Below are 23,066 nucleotides of genomic sequence, written 5' to 3' on the forward strand. Positions count from 1 at the left end.
CTCCTGTGAATACTTGTGTAACACATTCGCTCAACAGTCGTCCATCTACCAGGTGACCGTTTGGGCGCGTTCTGTTTGCACGAACAAGATGTACCATGCCAATTAGCTGTAGAGGTTGCTAATGAGCTGTAATCGAGCACTAAGAAATGCAATGAGATGGCGTTTTAATCAACATGGTGGCATGCGTTGTCACTCCCCTTCAACAAAGTGTGTTTTCAGCCCATCTGCATCATGTGAGCATTTGGATTAGCATAGAAGCTGCACAGAGTGAGTAAAATAAAAAACATGTTGAAAAGAATTGGTCATTCATTGCATTTAAGTTGATTAAATGCGAGTAAATTATTGCTATCGTAAATTCTAAGAAGGTTAACGGTGATATTAGAAACACCGTAAGAGCAAGTTACAATTAATTGTTAGCTCACTACTAGGAATGTTAAACTATGTTAATCATATAAATTAAGTAATAGCAAGTAATACATCTTTCTAAAAATGCTACTATTCATTCAAAGCCAGTTATAAACCATCTATTGTAAAGTGCTACCCAGGAACATTTCACGCTAGTTCACACATGTTACCGGGTGCTAAATATTCCATTCTGCGTATTTTCCACTTTCAATCAACGAAACAAATAAGACATATCTAGGATTATTAACAACTGAGAAAGTGAGAGCGTGGACAGAAAAGAACGGAGCTGAACACGGCGTTACGGCATCAGCATCAACAGCAGCAGGTGTTGACGATGCAACCTGCAGTGTGCCTTTCACCAAGGTGCACATGACCCACTACTGTGCTGCTGATGGATCACTGACCCATAACAACTACATATACACAGAACAATGTGTAAGGTGATATTTGTTGCATAAGTTTTATGAGCTACTGCTTTGCAGTGTAGATATTGTAAATGATATTTTTCCAGTGGTGTTTATTTAGTTGACTGCAGACAGTGGAAGGTCTGTTTTGTACATATTTTTCGAATAATATAATTGGTGTATCAAGTCAAACTGTAGACTAAAGCAATACAAAATCCAGAGAAACAAATGTTGCCTCAAAGCAATCCAAAACTTTATTTTGAAGTTTGATGATTGATCAATATTTAGATAATGCATGATAACTAGCGCATTTCCAATCAAGGGCACACAAAACTTAACTCATTTAATGTCATGAAAAGTTTGGCAGTAGCCAAATGCAATGGATCAGGTCTGATGTCCTCCCCCTCCCCCTCCTAAAAATAAGAAGAAGACGACATACATGAATTTAAGACACAATATGGAAATGTGCTATGACAGCAATTTAGTATATTGTACAAAGGGTCAGCAGTAAAAGCAGTTTTCCACCCCACAAAACGAATATTGCCACTCTTTAAAATATACAAAATCTAAGCATTGAAAACTCTAAGGTGGCATTATATATTCATTCATTTAATTCATTTTTCATTTATTTCAGGCAACAACTTACAGTTAAACACAAGAGCAACAATTCATGCTTAGTTTCATTATATGAACAGAAAAAAATAAGAGAAAAAGAGGAAAAAATATGATTTTACCTGAAAGGGAGTGGGGAGAAGAAAACTTATTTAATCCCACCCCATCTCTAATGTATAAAACACAAATATACAGTACTTCTTCAAGTTACAGTATTTCTATCGTAACAATTTAAACAATGTTATTAACATAATATATAAACAATATCACGGCATACCATTAACTGAATTGTTGAGTGCCAATAATGGTAATGTTACAACAGGCAACAATCAAGTAAAGACAGGTAAATGGTCAGAAATATGTTTAAGTTCCCCAAAACATTGCTAAAGATGTTATCAATGATTGTTGTGCGTTATGAAGTGATTTGGCTAGGTTTGGATATTGTTGGATATAAAGATATGCTGTACATTGTGTTCATAAAGTCATCAATATTTCTGTCTTTTGTTGGATTCAACATGTCAATATTGAAGTCACCACAGAGGAACAACGGTTTTTGGCTTACTGTGGAAAACAGTTTAACCATCCAATCATTAAATACTGCAATACTTGAAAAAGGTGTCCTATATATAGCTTACACAACAGTCACATCCTTCTTTTTATCATTTTAAATCTCTGCAGTTAAACATTCCATTATCCCATCAATTGTTAACGTCATGTTTAATACTGTATATTATAATGCAACCCCACCCCGATCTTATTTTCTCTATTTACGTATATCCATCTAGACAAAAATCAATACCTTTACTGATGTTGAACCATGTTTCTGTAATAGCTATAATATTAAAGGGAGGGGAGAAATAGTTTAAATACTCAGATATAGATTTTTTTTTTTTATACATGCTTCAAGTGTATTATTGATAATTTACCATCAGATTTTACACTATATGCAAACTGCTCTTGAGTAGCATGACATTCATTTACCATGTTCGAAAGGGTCAGTCTCTGTGATTAGATCAAATGTGTTATGTTTGCAGTATTAATATGTTTCAAGTTCCATGTGTTTGTGATGAAGGATGTTCTGTGGTATGTTCAAGTCATTTCTTGGTGGAGTCAGAGTTTCAGTTGAAATGTTGTGAAATGGAGTGTCATTGGTTACCTGTACCAAATGGTGCACTGGTATCAGCTGTACTTAAGTTCTTCCATGCTCTTCACCACCAATCTTTTAGCGTCATCTGGAGTTTAAAGATCTTAGTTAGTTACCCAAGTGTGTTGATTTTTTTTTTTCTTGCTTTTTGAGTTATCTTGCCTTTCCTCCGATTTCAGCGTTCCTTCTTCTCAGGTGTTCATTCTGTGCCTTTGCGTTTACGGCCTTCAAAAGTGCAACCTTGTTCTTTCTGTTGACAAACCTCATGATGATAGCCGGTGGTTTCATGCTCCTCACGGGTAGTGGGTGACATGCCTCAATATGCTCAGGATCCATCTCAATCCCCTTACTTTGGAGGAAGGACGTTACCTGTTGCTCATCTGAGCGTGTCTCCAACTCATACGAGCGATGCCAGTAATGGCCACATCATTGTGTTGCTGTAGATCATCCACTTGCCGCTCCAATTCAACGATGTGCCGATTTTTTTCAATGTTTTGGAGACGAAGCTGTTTTACCTCCTCCGACCTCCAGTAGCTTCAGTAGCTCCTCCTGCTGCGCTCTGACAGCAGCGACGTCTTAAGAAAATCGAGGGAATTTTTAATTTACTCAAATTCCTCCTGGGTCGGTGTTTTCTTTGGCGGCATTCTTTATTTTTTATTTTTTATTTTTTTATTTTGTGCATATGTGTGAGTTTGTGTGCATGCGTGTGTGCGTGCGTGCAAATACGTGTAAATTTGTACTCATTAATTCACCTTATACCTAATAAAAATCCCATTACCCTTCACCTTCACGGTATACTTCAGAGTCTCGCCTGGGTCGTGAAGTTCAGAAGGTCAGGAGACCAGAGGAAAGGTCAAAGAAAAGAACGATAAATCAAAGTAAAATCCAGCACCAACTAAACACTTCCTGCCATCCACATGGTTACAAAATCAGATTCTTACGCCAACCCCAGAAACCTCTAAATTCCAACAAATAAGGAGATCTCAAGAGACCACAGGAAAAACTAAAGAGCGGAAGGAGGGAAGGATAGATGAAGCAGAGTGAGATCCACAGACACCAGCACCCACTGATTCAACGAGCAGTGGGAGGGAGAGGCGAATTCTGTTTGAATTTCAGTAGATGCTGGTGTGATGGATCTGGCATGCATAAGGACCGCCACCAAAGAGGGGAGCCGTCGACCGCGGCCCAGCAAAGCGAGCACGGCCACGCCGGAATTCCCTAAGCTGCGGCAGCACCAAGGCACAACCCCCCACGCCACCCGGGCGGATACCAGTTGGCGGCATTCGGCTCACCTCGCCAGTGCATTGAAGTGCTGTCTCAAGTTCCCAACTCAGTCACGCACAACCTGCTACATGAACTAGCTTCACCGTGCTAGCATGCAGCATCGGCACAACCAATGTCTCACAATGGCAGCACTGCTTCTTTAGAGATGCCCCGAGGCAATCTGCCAGGGTTGATAATAAAAAAATAAAAGTGCAACGCAAGTGTGCAACTCAAGCGTCAAAAGTCCATAATGAAAAAGCTTTCACAGCCCACAAACACAATCAAGTCACGCAACAGAATGCTAAGATCACTTTTTACCCAACATTATGTCACAGTCAAGGACTAATTAAAAGAACACTTTACCCTCAGTACATACAACTTGGATTAAATATAGAACTGTCAATGGAAAATGTTTGGAAGGAGAGGACGACACACAATGCACACGCACACACATTGGACAAGCTGTTCTCTTGCCTTGCTAAGCAGGTGAAACGTTTTCAGCTTCGCCTGTGAACATGTGTGACTTCACACCTTACATGCTCTGGTTTCCAATTGTTTTTTTTCCCTTCTCTTTCCCTGTGCCTTGCAACCATAGACACATTCCACATCTACACTGTGTTCTTGTTCTCCTTTGAAATTAGCACAGGTTGATTGCATCCTTATTTGTACAAAAGGTTTTAAAAAATGCAGCTGATGCCTTTGCCCTTTTGCTGTGCTGGACAAGCACCACGGAAGATTGCACAGTCGGCTCTCTCTCTTTTTTTTTAAATCCCTGGATGTGAACATGCAAAGATGGGTAACATCCTGAACAATGATATATCTGTCCTTTCTATGTCCACTTTTAGAAGGACATAATAATCTTCTGCAATGTTTGACAAATGTCTGATCCCATTGAGCTGCAGATGAGTAAGCAGCGGGTGGCCTGGAAAAACTTGTTTCCGAAAACAGGTATTGAGGTTCAATTTTATCCGACAATAGGCCTTTAGATCAATTTGGAAGATGACATTTCTCCCTTGATTTTAATGGCAGACGATGGGCGGCATAATAAGTCATGCTTTAGGCTACAATCTTATAATAACACATAATGTTCTTTAAAAACAGGATTCAAGCTATTTATTGTTGAAGATTACTGTCAAACTGCTACCTTAATGCAAACAATAAATGGAAAACACCTTTGCTTTCAAACCATCTTTGAAGTTTGAAGTTTATTGAACATGTAAACATAACATATAAACATAAACAAATAGCAAGTAAAAATTAAGAGAAAGAAAAGAAATAAAAAAAAAATCATAACAATCATTAGAAATTGTTTACATGTCCAAAAGGAGTAGGAAGAAGTTAAAAACTTATCTAATCCTACCCCTTATTCTTTACATCTTATTTCAAACAGTAATTGCGCACACCGCAACAATACATACATACTACATTGAATGCAGCATAAGTTTATGGAAGCCCAAAAGTGTCAAAATTCAATAAATAAAAATGCCTTTTTGAAATAACTATCATATTAATAAATAACAGACAATTATGTAATATGGCCATTAAATTGTAAAATGATGCATTAGTATTATTATGAAAAGTGTTTATGCTATTCTTTAATATGTAAAAAATATTTTATTTTTATTAAATATTTCATAATGATTATTTTAACAACGTCATACTTTTAAAAAAATAATGACATTTAATTTATTTTTCAAGGTTTTATAAGATAAGAAAACTTTTATTTTTTTACAAACTCATGTTTTATTTCACAATGTCCTTTTCAACAATGGCCTCTTTTACATAATGGCGTTTTACAGACGAATGACTTGGTCTGTCAATCAAAGTCAGTGGGTGGGACCACCTGTTTAAGCCTTGATCGCCGCGACGCCTCCCCCGTAGCCTGACGCAGAAGTTTAATACGCTCCACGCGTGAATCGTTACTGCAAGTGCTGCTGCTCATGTCTGTTCAAGGGGCTCGGCGAATCACGTAACTCGCTCCGCCTCGTGTCGTTAGAAAGAGAAAGAAAGGAAGGAAGGAAAGAAAGAAAGAAAGAAAGAAAGAAAGAAAGAAAGAAAGAAAGAAAGAAAGAAAGAAAGAAAGAAAGAAAGAAAGAAAGAAAGAAAGAAAGAAAATCCCCCAACCGAATGTGAGCTGTTCTTCCTCCATTGTGGTGAGGAGCCGAATGAAAGAGGAAAAGTAGGGCCGAGTGCTTGAATGCATGAAAGCAGCCGCTGACGTTGATCCTCTCATCGGGCTCACACAGATGGACACATGCCTCGAACATGTGGAGAGACGCCCACTCACACTGGCTCACAATGTTTACACTCACAAGGAAAAGCACTGGCTGATATAAGAAAATAAATAAATAAATAAACCTCAGCCATCTTGACCATAATTTGTGAACGGAACGAGGGTGAAATTCAGCCATCACCTAGAGGTAAATATTGAGTTGCTCCTATGTAGAATTCTTAATAGTTTTAAATGAACAAGTAACAATTTAAGCGGAAATGAGTGCACAATTTATGAATGAGGCCTAATGACAACAACAGTGGCAGGATATTTCATGTCCTTTGCATCATTGAGAAATGTATTTTAGAACAGATTTATCTTAATGGCTGGTTAGAAGACTAACATCTTTTATTTAGGGCTTTCTAACTCGTTACCATGACGTCAATAACATTACATTACCGTCTCCTCCGCTTTGTAAGCCACTGCACACGTCAGTCCCGGACATCAAAGGGACATTCTAATCATTTCCGAACATACTGTCAGGGTCCGGTTGGTGGAGGGCCCAAATGCAGAGAGAGACAACCGGTGGATGGAGTGATGAGGGTTTATTAAACAGAAAGCGCTGTAGAAGGTAGCAGTCCAAGGAACGAGTTGTTGATTGACGAGCAAGGCCAGAAGCGGAGGGAGTCTAGGCAGGCAAGCGGCAGGGTACACAACTGGGGAGAGCAAAGATCAGGTAAGTCAAATGCAATAGGCACGCAACAAATGACTAGATAGCTAGAAGCACGAACTCTGACGGAGTGTGTTGATCTGGCGACGAGGTGGAGTTGGGGACCAGCTTAAATACACAGCACTTGATGGAGATGATCGCTTGCACCTGGTCCCAGCTCCACTCGCCGCTCCAATCCTGCTGAGGGACACACCCACACTAACACGCTCAAGGGGCAGAGTCAGGAGACCTGACAGCATTCCCCCCCCCGACGGGCGCCCCCTGGCGCCCGACCCAGGCGACCAGGATGCCGACGATGAAAGTCGCGGATGAGCGACTTGCACAACACCTGCCGGGCGGGGACCCAGCTCCGCTCCTCCGGCCCATAGCCCTCCCAGTCCACGAGGTACTGGAGGCCACGTCCCCGACGTCGCACGTCCAGAAGCCTCCGAACAGAGTAAGCGGGATGCCCGTCGATCACCAGGGGTGGAGGAGGGGGCGGCATAGGGCGGGACAGGGGACAAGAAGACACAGGCTTGACCTGGGACACATGGAAGGTAGGGTGAACCCGAAGAGAGGCAGGTAGGTTGAGACGGACCGAACAAGGGTTCACCAGGGCAACGATCTCAAAGGGGCCAATGAAGCGGGGCGCCAGTTTCTTAGACTCCACCTTGAGTGGAAGGCTACGAGAGCTGAGCCAAACCTTCTGGCCAACACTGTAGACCGGCGCAGGAGTGCGACGGCGATTGGCCTGGACCTGCGACCTTGCTGTAGCACGGAGCAGCGCAGCACGAGCCAACCTCCAGGACTTTGCGCACCTGCGCAGATGGCTCGTGATGGACGGGACGGTGCAATCCGCCTCCTGAGAGGGAAACAATGGGGGTTGATAGCCCAAGGAGCACTGAAATGGAGACATGCCCAGGGAGGAATTAGGCAGAGTGTTGTGCGCATACTCGACCCATGCAAGCTGAGCGCTCCAAGTAGCCGGGTTCGCCTGGGTCATACAACGAAGGGCAGACCCCAATTGCTGGTTGGCCCGTTCTGCTTGCCCATTCGTCTGTGGATGGTACCCAGAGGATAAGCTCACACCGATGCCCAGACCTGTGCAGAAGGCTCTCCAGACTTGAGAGGTAAATTGGGGGCCCCTGTCGGACACAATATCAGAGGGGATTCCATGCAAACGAAATACGTTGTTTATCAAAAGCACAGCAGTCTCTTTTGCTGACGGAAGCTTTGGCAGCGCAAGGAAGTGAGCAGCTTTGGAAAATCGGTCCACAATGGTAAGGATAACGGTATTACCTTCTGAGGGAGGGAGGCCGGTGACAAAGTCTACCGCGATGTGCGACCAAGGGCGGCTGGGGATGGGGAGTGGATGGAGTAAACCGGAAGTGGGTTTCGAGGAAGTCTTACTCCGAGCACACACCGTACAGGCCGAGACAAAAGCTCTTGTGTCTTCATCCATTGAGGGCCACCAGAAGCGCTGTCGGAGGAATGCCAATGTCCGGCGGATTCCAGGGTGACAGGTTAGGCGTGATGAATGTCCCCACTCAAGGACCTGGGCACGGACAGAGGCAGGAACAAACATGCGGTCACTGGGCCCCCCATCTTGGTCAGGTTGTCCCTGTTGGGCCTTCATCACCACCGACTCAATCTCCCAGGTGAGTGACGCCACAAAGCAAGTAGGAGACAAGATGGGTTCTGACTCAGACTCCCCGCTATCCGGTGTGAATTGGCGGGACAGTGCATCAGGCTTGACATTTTGGGAACCTGGGCGATAGGACAATGTAAATGTAAATCGGTCGAAGAATAATGCCCACCTTGCCTGCCTTGAGTTCAGGCGTTTAGCTGATCGGATGTATTCAAGGTTTCGATGGTCCGTCCAAACAATGAATGGCTGGTCCGCCCCCTCCAGAAGGTGTCGCCATTCCCCAAGGGCAAGCTTGACCGCCAAGAGTTCCTTGTCTCCAATGCTGTAATTGCGTTCGGCCGGGGATAGCCTCCGAGAAAAGAATGCGCAGGGATGCAGCTTACTGTCCAATTCCGCTCGCTGCGATAACACAGCGCCCACACCCACGTCTGAGGCGTCCACCTCAACAACGAATTGCCGGGTGGGATCGGGGTGGACCAGGATGGGAGCCGAAACAAAACGCTTCTTCAGTTCTTTGAAGGCCATGTCAGCATCGCTGGACCACCGGAAGGACTTTAGGGAGGATGTGAGGGCCGTGAGAGGGGCGGCCACACGGCTGTAGTTCCTTATGAATCTACGATAAAAGTTTGCAAAGCCAAGAAAACGCTGCAACTGCTTACGGGAGCAGGGTGTGGGCCAATTGGCTACTGCGGTCACCTTGGCTGGGTCCATTTGAAGCTCCCCCTTGGCTATGACGTACCCCAGAAAGGTTGTCTTGGGGACGTGAAACTCACACTTCTCAGGTTTGACATATAGTTTGTTCTCAAGAAGCCTCTGAAGAACTCGTCGCACATGTTGCTCATGTTCAGCCCGGGAACTGGAAAATACAAGAATGTCATCTAGATACACGAACACAAACACACCTATCATGTCCCTCAGGACATCATTAACAAATGCCTGGAAGACTGCAGGGGCATTTGTGAGACCAAACGGCATGACTAGATACTCATAGTGGCCGCGATGGGTGTTGAAGGCGGTCTTCCACTCGTCCCCCTCCTTGATGCGGACCAGGTGGTAGGCTTGGCGAAGGTCCAGCTTAGTGAAGAAAGTAGCACCATGGAGTGGAGTAAAAGCAGAGTCAATAAGGGGTAACGGATATCGGTTCTTTATTGTAATACTGTTAAGTCCTCTGTAGTCCACACAGGGACGCAGTGTCTTGTCCTTCTTGTCTACAAAAAAGAAGCCTGCTCCAACAGGCGAAGAAGATGGTCGGATGATTCCTGCAGCCAATGATTCGGATATGTAGTCCTCCATAACTTGTCGTTCCTGCCGAGAGATATTGAACAGTCGACCACTGGGGAGTGGTGCACCGGGCTTGAGGTTAATGGTGCAATCATATGGTCTGTGTGGGGGCAAAGAAGTGGCACGATGTTTACTGAACACAGGCGCTAGGTCATGATAACAAGTAGGAACGCGAGTTAGGTCTGATTGCACTTGTTGATTTGGGCTACTGGAGGTTCCAGCAGCTGACCCTAAACAGTTCTGGTGGCAGAAGTCACTCCAGGAAGTGATCTTGCCTCTTGGCCAATCAATGTCGGGGTTGTGGAGCTTTAGCCAAGGCATACCAAGCACTAAGGGAACTTGTAAATTATCGAATACATAAAAACTGGTGACCTCGAGGTGGTTACCTGACAGTGTGAGGGAGACTGGAACTGTCTCTTGGTTTATGTTAAAGAGTAGCTGTCCGTTGAGGGCCCGGGCTTTGATGGGGGCCGATAGTGGCAGGAGGTCGATGCCCATCTGCTGCACTAGACTGCGGTCTATTAGGTTGTCATCTGCACCGGAATCAATAAGAGCAGAGAGAGGCATTGAGAGATTTTTCCAACAGAGGGCAGCAGAGAGCTGGAAACGACCTGGGGACGGGGAGTCAGAAGACGTCAGACTCACCCTCCGTTCCTTGTTGGTGGATGGACCATACCGTCTCGCGGGTAGCGCGCTGCATTTTGCGACAAAGTGCCCGTCTCCTCCGCAGTAGAGGCATAAATTGGCAGCGCGTCTACGCATTCGCTCCTCTTCAGTGAGTCGAGCACGCCCCAACTGCATCGGCTCGCCGTCAACCGCCGGGGGCGATATGGGGGCTGGAACCGGTGTGTCAAACGAGGAAGCGGCGGACGTGCGTTGACGTGGGAGGGGAAGTTCAGCAGGCGAGGACCGATATCGCGAACGTTCCCTCTGGCGTTCACGAAGCCGGCAATCCAGTCTGATGGCAAGGCTAATAAGTTGATCGAGGCTCGTGGGCTCATCTCTAGAGGCCAGTTCGTCTTTTAGTGTTTCGTTTAGCGCACCCCTGAAGACCTCTTGGAGCGCCTCGTCATTGAAGTGGCTTTCGGCTGCAAGCGTTCTAAAGGTAACTGAAAATTCGGCCACGCTGCGAGATCCTTGCCGCACTGACATAAGCCGCCGAGCAGCCTCCCTTCCCCGGACTGGGTGATCGAACACCTTCCTCATCTCCTGTGTAAAGGAGGAATATGACGCGCAAACTGGGGACTGTCGCTCCCACTCTGCGGTGGCCCACGATAGCGCGGGACCCCGAAGGCAGCCAATGAGGTAAGATATTTTTGCTTGCTCTGTGGAATAAGACAGGGGTTGCTGGCCAAAAACTAACGAGCATTGCACCAGAAAATCACGGCAGGCGCCCAGGTCGCCATCATACGGGGCCGGTGCAGGTACGAAAGGTTCCTTTAGCGTTTGCGTCGGGAGTGTGGGTGGTGGCGGCGTGGGCTGGTTCTGTTCTCGGATCTGCAAGGAGGCCAGTTGTGTCTGTAGGGCAGAAAAGGCTTGTGAGAACTCCCGTACCTGGCTCATTAATAAGGTAATTGCCTGGTCGTGCTGGTCCAGGAGGGCTCCTTGCCCAGCTAGCCTCCGGTGGACAGGATCGGTCTCTGCTGGGTCCATGTGGCCAGATCAAGCTGTCAGGGTCCGGTTGGTGGAGGGCCCAAATGCAGAGAGAGACAACCGGTGGATGGAGTGATGAGGGTTTATTAAACAGAAAGCGCTGTAGAAGGTAGCAGTCCAAGGAACGAGTTGTTGATTGACGAGCAAGGCCAGAAGCGGAGGGAGTCTAGGCAGGCAAGCGGCAGGGTACACAACTGGGGAGAGCAAAGATCAGGTAAGTCAAATGCAATAGGCACGCAACAAATGACTAGATAGCTAGAAGCACGAACTCTGACGGAGTGTGTTGATCTGGCGACGAGGTGGAGTTGGGGACCAGCTTAAATACACAGCACTTGATGGAGATGATCGCTTGCACCTGGTCCCAGCTCCACTCGCCGCTCCAATCCTGCTGAGGGACACACCCACACTAACACGCTCAAGGGGCAGAGTCAGGAGACCTGACACATACAGTATTATATTTATGAAATTCCTCATATATCCCAAAAGATCAGTGATCTCTCTTTGACCTGCAACAGGTCACAAGTAGCGAGGCTGAGATTACTGGCATTTACAAACTTAAATGAATGCTTCTTATGTCATGACGGTACAGTGGTTTCCCTGCTTCAGTATGTGACTCAACATCCTGTAGCTCATTGTCTTAATGGTCTGCACAAGTGACATTTCTCGTTGCGTTTGCATGCATCCTGCCCACACTGGACTTTGTGGGCATCCACCAGAATGTATTAACCACCTACAAATGAAGAAAAGTCATATATTTAAGTGTAAAATTACAATGAAACCATTTAACCATTTCTAAGTGGATTATATAGTCACGACATAGTGCATATAGTCACTAGAAATGTATATTTATATTAGGGGTGAACCCATCACAATTTTCCGGCCGATCCCCGATCTTTTTGCCGATTTTTACAAGCAGCATATACCTTCAGTGTTCCAATCTTGTTTTATAGGAAAACATTCAACAATATCGGCGAAATAAAACAAACGGGTTGTTTTAACTGCACGTGAAGCGGTTCTCTCAAATAAAAATGAAAATCCTATTAATCATCTCAGCAGAAGAGGACAGTGGCTGACTTTTTCAGACCTCTGAGGATGAAGATGAGATTGGTGGAAAAGATCAGCTTATTTTTAAGAGATCGGCTGATCACCGATCTTCCAAAGAAATCGGGGCAGATAAATCGGCCGGCCTATATATATATATATATATATATATATATCATAAAGTAGCTGGCAGAACTTGTTCACTTAGCCCCTTAGCAGCCGGAAAATCTGGAAGGATGGATGGTTCACCGTGGATATTTATTTATTTTATTTATTTTCTACCAGCTCGTTACTAGTTTAAAGAAATGGCAGCAGCTCATTCAGGTTTGTGGTCAGACACGCATGAAGCCATTTTCATACTGAGGCAAGTAACATGTCATTAACAAGCAATATCACATTTGTCAGCCGAGTCCAAATCGATACCGTAGGTCAGATTTATACCGCATCTACCGCACACCCCTATTATGGACATTAGAATGACAGCATGCAATAGAATATACAGTATATTACCAAACTGGGGGTAAAGTGACCTTTAAATAGTTTTTTAATGTGAGATTTTAGGCCATCGTTTTTTTTTTTTTAAGTCTATGTTGACCGATTTTCCCTGTGATTGTGCATCTTTTGTCTGAGACTATCAAAATGGTATCACGGTGTATCCCGGGCAAAGGAGCACACATGGAAGCGACAATTGAGGAAAGCACAAACATCACGTCATCTCCTGTCATTAAGAAGCTTATCAGTTTATAATGACCATAATTCTCCTGATTACGTCAGTATCTTCCAAGGAAAGGGACTAAAATCCAGACACCAGTGGCAGAAAATGCTCATTAGAGATTCTTTTAGATTCAATCTAAGGCTAAAATAACAAACTCTTCAGTCCGCGTTATCCTGTTCATGGCGCACACGTGAGATGGTATGATCTCACTGACATGCTAATGCTACTGGACTCATAAATCAGCCTCGAAGAACACAGGTGCATGTAGCACATCTGCACATGAATACAGGGACGGTGGTGATGTACACATTTGCTGTGCGTATATGCCAAGTGGGTCATGTCACTAGCTCAGGCAGTCACTAAACAACAGGTACAGCTGTGTCACATGAGAACGCCGCTCGGACACGTGCGTATGATCAATTACAAAGGCTGGAGGTGCTTGAGAACAAGATTAAATTAAAAATTCCACCTCTGGCCTCGTTGTAAATGAACATTATTGCTCAAAAAGGAAAATGACATTTAATTCAGAAAAAAAGTCAGACTTTCACCTTGATGGCAGAAGAAAAGCTGACACAAGTCCAATCAAGTAAAGGTGGGAGTAAGTAATGAAAGTCCCAATTTGGTGTCCACGTGCAGGGAAGGTGTTAATACATATGGATGTGGTTTTAAAGGCAGCACGTGCCAAACAGAGAACACAGAAAGAAGTACTTCACTGCAGATTAAATGAACAAAATGCAGGGGTGGGATATATATATATATATATATATATATATATATATATATATATATATATATATATATATATATATATATATATATATATATATATATATATATATATATATATATATATATAGTTTTTTTTAAATAAAAGACAAATAAAGTGAAGAAACAAAAAGTGTTTTTATTTTCGAAAAGTACATATTCTGTTTCATTAGGTTTTGAAAATTGAATCAGTCAAATGGGATCCGTTATTGATTTTTGTTCCAATGCAGGGGTGTATTTCACGGGTGTATTTCACAAAGGAGGTTCAACCAACTGTGAGATTAACCCTGAACAACGATTTGACATACCCTCCGATAGGAAACTGCATTTTCGGTTCCAGTCCAGCTGATTCCAGTGAGTTTTATCAACGCTGAGTAGTCTCACTTGGACTTCGAGTCCTCGAGTTACCATGGCAACGGGGAAGCCGAGCACGGCACCGCCCTCTGCTTCCGCGTCGCTTTTGTATTTCTTTTTTTTTGCCCCTTTCAACTGAAAATCTTAATGCGATCATATGTCAAATTTGAACAATGTCTTCATTAAAAAAAAAAAAAAAGTGCAACACTGCAGCGGCTCCCGATAGAGGAAGGCGGCATGGGGGGAACATTTGCTACTCGGGTCAATGCGTAAATTTAAATGTATAGTCCTTTGCGATGACAATATTACAGGGGAAACAAACGTGCACAAGATGCCGCATCGTCCAGTCAGCTCGAAGCATTGTACAGAATGTCCCGCCTTTTCCGAGAAACTCACCTTGGAGCAGTCGCAAATTGATCATGTGAAGAACTCCCTTGAGTGAATCACAATTATCAACCTGGCTATTGCTAGGTAACCGTATCGAAGCAACAGATGAATCCTTGGTATGACCTTCTTTGGCTGCAGACTATCCATTTGCTACCCTTTGACATCTTACCACTGCGACCCCACCTCACAAATAAGCCTGTAATCATATACATGCTGAAATTAAGAAACCAAACAGACACAGAACCTGTCAACTTTGAAATTGTGGAACTGTAACACCCTTGGAATATGTACAACAACATCATTGCCTAGTGCTACAAAACTTCATATGATAATTAAAGAATTTTTTAATAAACACACACACAAGCCTAGATTGAAGATCAATTTCTTCAACAAGCCTCCAACTGTTTTTCATGTGACTACTTTTCCAGTGGCGGTCAATTGAGCAAAACTGTGGTGACCGCTAATGCCGGTACGATGACGTCAGGAGAGAAGCAAACATTGCTCGTAAATTACTACAAATAGGCCTGAAATTGCAGACCCTCCAAGCTCATTCAGGTCAGAAGTATGAGAGTTTTTGGCCTTGGTGGTTGGGAAGAGAGATGGAAATCAGGTAGATGACATCTTCACATTATTTGCCTTAAGTGCTTCCGAGAACTTCCGAATCACAAGCAACACAACACTTGAACAAGATAATGCACCATAATAAAATACATTTAGGTGAGGAACGGATGAAAATACATGCAGGCTACTTTGGCAGATGTATTTTGTATAAAAATACATTATATTTAGATTGTCAAAAAATTATTATTATTATTAGTGTATCCGTCATAAATTGATATACAAATCAAACCTTAATACAAAGATTATGGTGCCTCCCGCCAGGCAATGTTTTAAGTCACATTTTAACATAATTAATTATCCATCAAACATTCATTTCTCGTTCACATTTAAACATCACACAAGCATAAAATTAAATGAAATGGAGACTTCAACTTCCACCTGTCAGCCCTTTTTCTTTTCGGATGTTGTTGATGTGGTAAATGATGTTGTAAGGTCTGTTGTAATGAAATGTCCGAAAGGAAGCGGCTCCATCACTGCCAGTGCGTCCAATTGATAAGAAATTCGGCACACAGATTTTTCACAACAGGATGGATGAATGTTAGAAAATAACCTGCACCGTAGTCTGTCATTTTGATTTGGAAGTGTTCTTTTTTGTGATTACAGGCCACAGTACATTGCTTGTTCCCCCCCCCCCCCCTCACATTAAATTATGTTTCCTTGCGCTTGCCTTCCATTTCTTCCAATCAGTAAACAATGATTCAAAGACATTTCTGGTCAAAGCTCCGGCATCAAAACCTGGGCTTCCTGGTGTTGTCTGCTCTGTGTGTGCACGTGTGACTGCATGTGCCCTCAGGCAGTCGGCCACATGCTTTGTATCAATTTTGGGGATCTTTGCTCTTGACATCCGTGTGTCAAGCCACTTATGTTCTCCTTCTGTCAAAAGTCTCTCCTACAAACGGAGCATCTTCAGCAATGCACAGAGAAAGACCCCCTGATTCCCATCGCACATCAGATCGCGTTCTTCCTCAACCTATGTTGCACCGTCAACGCTGGCATAATTGTCACATTGCGTAAGCGTCATCTGGCGTCCCTTTGCTGATGTCATCCCTATCAAGCCGAAAATCGCAAAGCCCCCACATACTACAGTCAAACCTCGGTTTTCGAACATCATCCGTTCCAGAAGGCTGTTCTAAAAGCGTTTTGTTCAAAATCCGAAACAAATTTTCCCATTAGAATTAATGTAAATAATTTTAATCCGTTCCAAGTCTAAAAAAACTTCTTTTTTTTTTTGCAGCATAAACTGCACTGTATACTGTTTAAAGGGTAGAAATAGACACTGTGTTATTTAGATATCCTATCTAAAATGATGACAAAAAAAATGCAAACATTCCTTTTTTAAATTCAATAGTTCTGCGCACTACTTTCCTCTTTTCTTCACCAGCTTTACCACTTGCACTTGCTTTCTTTGGACCCATGATTAGGGGGCTAATACACGATGCAAAACTACAAAAAAAGATTTGCGTAAATAACAATGAACAGGTCTGCTCCAAACAAACTTTGAACACGAATGTGCTACGGAGGAAGCATTCGAGTTAGCTCGGCTCCCAAGTGAGTCGCGTTCAGGTACACTCGGCTTTTTTCAGTTTGGTCGAGAGCCGATTTTTTGGACGAGTTCTGAGACATAAAAATTCTCGAATTTTCTGGTTGAAACCCGATTTGTTTGAGAACAGAAGCGTTGGAAAACCGAGGTTTCGCTCAAGTTGTACTTGTGTTTGGCGTGCCCGCTGCATGCGCCACATACCTGATCTGCACACTAATTGACAAGTGTGAAGCAGTGGCTTGAGGATGAAATTATGGTGATAGTGTGAAGTGGTAACTTCACTTTCTATCATTTCCTTTGGTCAAAACTTGTAATTTCTCTCAAAACTTAAAAGCGCCTTGGATGAATGAAGGTAATCTGCATGCCCGAGTGTTCCCAATTAAGAAGAAAGAGAGTCCAAGGCAAAAGAATCTCTTTCGTCGACACCTAATTGACACCAGGAAAGCCAGTGGAAAGAAAAGAGCAAATTCATGAAAATCCTAATTGGTCAGGCAAGCACGTGTCGGCGAAAAGGATGACACATTTGCATGCTAGTTTAACCACGTGTCACGTGTCAAACAAGAGAACTCCGCCAAGTCATTCATCAAAGCATGCATGCTAAACACTCGTGTTGTTCTATTCAGATGTCAAATAGAAAAAAAAAGTATGCTTTGTAGCATTCATTGATAACGAGCAGTGAATAAGCCGCATGCCTAATGACAAATATTTATGTTGATGATGTTTTGAGAGCAGGAAACTAATAACTATCAGAGAGAGCCTAATTATTACATCACACTTTTTACATTTATTAAAAAAGAAAAAGAAGAAGTAAGATTCCGGTTCAATATGTATCTCGATACATGCAGTGTAATACAATTCAAGGATGGTTCATTTTAAACCGGAATGATTTGATTTGCTTCAATTTAATGGGATTACAATTCAATATATTGCTTAGTTTCAGATAGTATTATGTAGGGCTGCTCGGTTATGGACAAAATTATAATTATGGTTATTTTGGCAATAATTGAAATCACGATTGTTTAAATGATTTATTTTTTATTTTTTTGATACAAAACAAAAAATGTTTAAGTATTAAAACAAATAAGAAACACTATAATTATGTAAGTTCATTTTGGACCAAACAAAATTTCTAATAATATTTATTTATTTAGGCAAAAACTTGAAGTTGGAGTGCAGTATGTGCACTGTGTAGTAGGATGATCAGTTATTTATTTTTTCTTTTTTTTTGGTAAAAAAAAAAACAAGAAAATGTTTATACGTAAAAAAACAAAACAAATAACAATGTTAAGACAAATAAAATTCTTTGAAACACTATAATTATGCAAGTTCCTTTTGGATTAAACAAAATGTATTAAATTTGTTATTTTAAAATGTAAAAAAAAAAGGTGCAAACATATACATTTAAACAACTCAAAAATTAGTATTAGTCTTTTTTTCTTTAACAATTATGCTGATTTTGTAATTGTGGAGTGTCATAATTGATATCGTAATTGAATTCCGATTAATTGCACAGCCCTAATATGATGCAATCCCTTTCGTGGTGAATTTGTCAGTACTGTAGATATGGCAATGAAAGGGATGAGATATGATTCACAGTACATTTTAATGTGGAAAGATTTGGCTCTGTTTGATTTGATGCACTCACATCTTTTCACAAATTTCACCAATTTTCCGAAGGGTTCAGGAAGAAATAAGATTGTATTTTTAAAACCTTTGGACAGTTTTTTTTTTTTTTCTTCCATTAAAATAGTCTGGAACAAATGTTTCCCCAATAATGTAATAGCAAACTGCACACCTCAAGATTCCATGCAGTGCCACTACTGTGTAACTATACCAGCAAAACTCCGCCTCTTTAAGCCAAGAAATATTCTGCACACATGACGAGACTTGCGCAAACAATGTGTGACTTTAGCAAACTTATGATAATTATACTAAATGTGAAGAAGCAAGTACCATCCTTAATAATGGCAATTTAAATGTCAAACTGCATTGCTCAGTTTGTCCTACTGTTTGGTGATTATTTGGTCTTTTTTTTTCTTTCTTTTTTTTTTTTTTAATTTCTAGTAGGCTATTTCTAAAACAACAACAACCTAAAAATGATTTTTCTGACACGCACTCTACACTAAAGACATGGTGGTGAAAAGAGATTATGAAAGAGGCCCGATTTCAGTGTCATTTTCTTCTTGTTTGTGAATGGAAGAAAAAAAAAATCCATTGAATTCAGGAATCAGATTTTTGGGAGAGAAATACGGGATTTTATCTGAAGGCCAGCCCTGCCTCATCCATAGAGAAAAGTCCACCCACTTCAGATCTCACACTTTTCTCATATCAAGTTAAATTGAAAGTTGAAAATCTGAGAAATAATTATGGCTTTGACACACATACTTTGGGTCAAGCGTTTCTAGTATGTTGATAAATCACGTCTTTTGTAACATTTGTAGGAATGATATCTTTGGCCACTGGGCTCCTTTCTTGTCATCTGGAACAACAACTTGCATCCCTTTATCATTTGGGTAATTTTGCCGAAAACGCCTATAAAAAATAAAAAATAAAAAATAATTTAAAACAATTCTGCTCAGTGCGCACGTTATTTTTCTGCATTTGAAACAACATCTAGGCCAGTTCTGATCGAGGTCATGACGCATCGCCTGGAATCAACAGTAAATGAATGAGAAATGAAACTCTTTTATTAATGTTAACAGGATGTTTGCATGTGTTTAATGGTCTTAATTGGATCCTTTATAACCAATCGAGGCACAAATGTTTATCACATTAAGCTTGCATACTCTGATTTATTTGGAAGGTGACTCACAAAATTACAGTTTTACGAGGGGCTTGACCTCAATTATGAACTGTACACAATGAATTTGCAAGGCAAACACATGAATACAAGTCAGGAATTGTTCATTTGTTACTTTTTTTTTTTTTTTAAGGATGCTGCTTTTGGTTACGGACCACACCAGATTGATTGCCTGTTGTGGTCGACTTTTTAGGAGTAAACTAACTTTTGTTAAATGTGCATTCCTGTAGTGTAAAGTAACTGTGTAGTGAGCTAAAATTTACTCTCCCAGTGTAAAATATTTTCACTATTTTAAAAGTGTTGATTTAACACTGCGGGCATGGGAGATGACTGGTTAGCACGTCCGCCTCCCAGTACTGAGGTTGCAAGATCGAGCCCAGGCTTCGGCCTACCTGGTTTGCATGTTCTCCCCGTGCCTGCGTGGGTCTTCTCCGGGTACTCCGGTCTCCTCCCGCATTCCAAAGACATGCATGGCAGGTTGACTGGGCGCTCCGAATTGTCCCTAGTTGTGATTGTGAGTGTGGATGGTTGTTCGTCTCTGTGTGCCCTGCGATTGGCTGGCAACCAGTCCAGGGTATCCCCCGCCTACTGCCCTAAAGCCAGCTGAGATAGGCTCCAGCACCCCCACGACCCTTGTGAGGAATAAGCGGTCAAGAAAATGGATGGATGGATGGATGGATGATTTTACACTGAAAAGTGTGGCACTACATAAACTCTAAAGTCAACCTTGTGAGAGTCAATTCTACACTAAAACAAAAATACATTTTAAACTTAAACAATATTGGCTTGAAGGTGATGAAAACTTCATAAGTCACTTTTCATGACACGTGTGGGTGCCCTGGAAATCTCACTTAAGACTTTTGCGTAATGGTAAATATTTGTATAATATACAGGTTATGAACAGGGTGAAGGGGGGGGGGGCTGCAGCTTCAAAAAGGATGTGTAAACGTGTCCACGTGTGAGAGCATGTGCCCCCACACCCCAGGCAACTGTCACATGCTTATTATCAGTTTTTGGAGAAGCCTTTCTTTCACTTGACATTTTGTCAACGTTGTTCCACTTCACTCGAGAGGAGAGGTCGCCGGCCCAAGCCCAAAGTGTCGCATGTGTCATCTAGAAGAATAGCCATGTGTCAAAAGTGAAATGAATACCCCACATTTAGACAGACAAAACTCGGTAACCTGTCTGTGAATTGTGTTCCAAGCAGTGCCGACAGAAAATACATATCTGCACCTGGGGTTCGTCGCCGTGGCAACAGAGACTGTCAATAAGCTGCGCTCTAAATATTTTTGAGGCCCAAGTGCTAGTTAAAACCCTTTCATTTTCTTCATTTCCCATTTTTGACATGTATTTACTCCTCACAGTAATACCGTGAGCCTTGGCTATTATAATCAGCCTCTTTTTTGATATTCACAACATGAGGCTTCTTGTTTGGAACATATCCACTCTCCTGAACATGAGAAGCTACAATAGCACTTTGTATATCTTTTAGTTCCACTCTTTTGAGTTCCGAAAGCCTTCCATAATGGCTTCACTAGACAATTTCATGTTCATTTATTCAGCAACACCTCCACCGAGACTTGAACATTTGGGAAAATAAAATGAATTTCCCCTTTCAATAATGCATTTTCATCAAAACAAGTCAAAATTAATTAAAACACGTGCACGCAAGCGCGCGCACACACATGCACGCACACACACACCACACACATGGAAATTATATGCTTTTAAACTGCCGGTAAGTAAGATGTAAGAGTAAAATCCTCAAAACACTGCACAGCCCTAATTGCTGTGCCATCTACAGACTTGGGTCAACGAGTGGAACCCAAAGTTCAAAGTAAATATGGTGAAGATGTATTTAGCTTTTATGCTGCACACAAATGGAATAACTGCCAATAGAAGTGAAGTCAGCCAGAGTGTAAATGTTTTTAAATCCAGGTTCAAGGTTTCTCTCTCTCTCTCTCTCTCTCTCTCTCTCTCTCTCTCTCTCTCTCTCTCTCTCTCTCTCTCTCTCTCTCTCTCTCTCTCTCTCTCTATATATATATATATATATATATATATGTGTGTGTGTGTGTGATTAAGGCCTTTTAAACATTTTTAGATCATGTTTTTTTTTTCTTTTAATTATTTTAGAACATTTATTTACTCTAAATGTTTGTTTTTTTTTAAAGTTTGCTGTCTTACATTTTAACATTGTCAGTTTATGTTCTTTTAGTACATTTTGGAAGCTACTTTTGTTTTCTCTGCTTTGCTCTTAATGTTGTTAACTGCTGTTTCTGTCCTTTATGTAAAGCATATTGAGTTGACTTGTGTCTGAAATGTGCTGCAGAAAGAAACTTGTCTTGCCCTCAAAATCAACAATCCATGAAAATAAAAACCATAATAATGAGTTGTTGAAATAAATAAATAAGAATTACATTGTGAGTTGCTTTATTTATTTCTCTCCATACCGACTCAGACAGTTGACATTACACATACTCAGTCAAACTTTGTTCATCTTGAATTGTTTGTACTTATATTGAGGATTACTGTCATTGTATACAGTACAGTACAGACTTCCAATTGTTCAGACACAATGACATCTCGGCAAATAAAACTCCAGTCTGGTCCCTCTTCTCTCGGAATATCAATACTGCACACGGCCCCACGGCCACTGAAGTTTTCCAGTTTAACTATATAGACAGGTTTCTACTGAAATCATCTACACGGTCAGGAATATTCTGTCTCATTTATTTCTTCATTAAATATGTCAACATAAGACAAAGAAAGAGCAAAATCAATGATACTTAATTATCAAGCAAAACATCAAAAAATGCGTCAGAAAGGCTGAGGTTGATGGCAGAAAGCATCTATATCCAATATCTAATAGGACATATTTGTTCTCTTCAAATATAATTAGTTGTTGAAGTTATGCACCAAGTAATCAATCACAAAATAATTGGTAACTACAGACACGGGTTTATAAAAATAGTTGTAATTGTTGATTGCTTTTACCACATTTCTCACCCTACGTCTACTGGAGCAAACACATGAATGTCAGGGGCGGAGCTTTTCACCGCTGGCTTTTCTCATTCACTGACTAATGACACATGGTCATGCTTGCAGTTGCGGAAATGCTGTTTAATTCTACGCACGCATTCCTAAATATTTCATGTGCATTCATTTCTATATTTGGAACATATCAATATTCATTCGTGCTTTAGCCGTGAAATAAATACAGTACGGTGCGTCATGGCAGACTGAGAAATGATGTCGTTCAGACACAATAATATGATTTTGCAACTGTATTTTGCAGTAAATTTGTTTTGAACTTTATATGGTTTTGACAGTTAGCAAGGAAAGGCGTCAGAAAGATCAAATAAACAGTGCCACACCTCTGAAACTGTGTGTATGGGGTTGGTGCCTTGCTCAAGGGCACCTGGACAGTAGTCAGAAAGTAGGCGAGTATGTCTAACAATACTGCTTCATTCGTTGTTGTTTTTTGTGTGTGTTTTTTTGTTTTTTAGCAGCAG

At 41.8% G+C, this 23,066-nt stretch overlaps 1 long non-coding RNA gene across 1 annotated transcript; it reads right to left on the minus strand.

The window, feature by feature from the left end:
* Positions 1-6,630: 6,630 nt before the first annotated feature.
* On the minus strand, positions 6,631-6,967 carry LOC144022287 (uncharacterized). The gene is made up of 2 exons (XR_013284303.1): positions 6,832-6,967; positions 6,631-6,756 (listed from the first exon to the last, which is right to left on the minus strand). It is a non-coding gene; the product is annotated as an uncharacterized LOC144022287 (long non-coding RNA).
* Positions 6,968-23,066: the final 16,099 nt, after the last annotated feature.

Source organism: Festucalex cinctus, chromosome 1 (assembly GCF_051991245.1).
Source record: "Festucalex cinctus isolate MCC-2025b chromosome 1, RoL_Fcin_1.0, whole genome shotgun sequence".
Taxonomy (NCBI): Eukaryota; Metazoa; Chordata; class Actinopteri; order Syngnathiformes; family Syngnathidae; genus Festucalex; species Festucalex cinctus.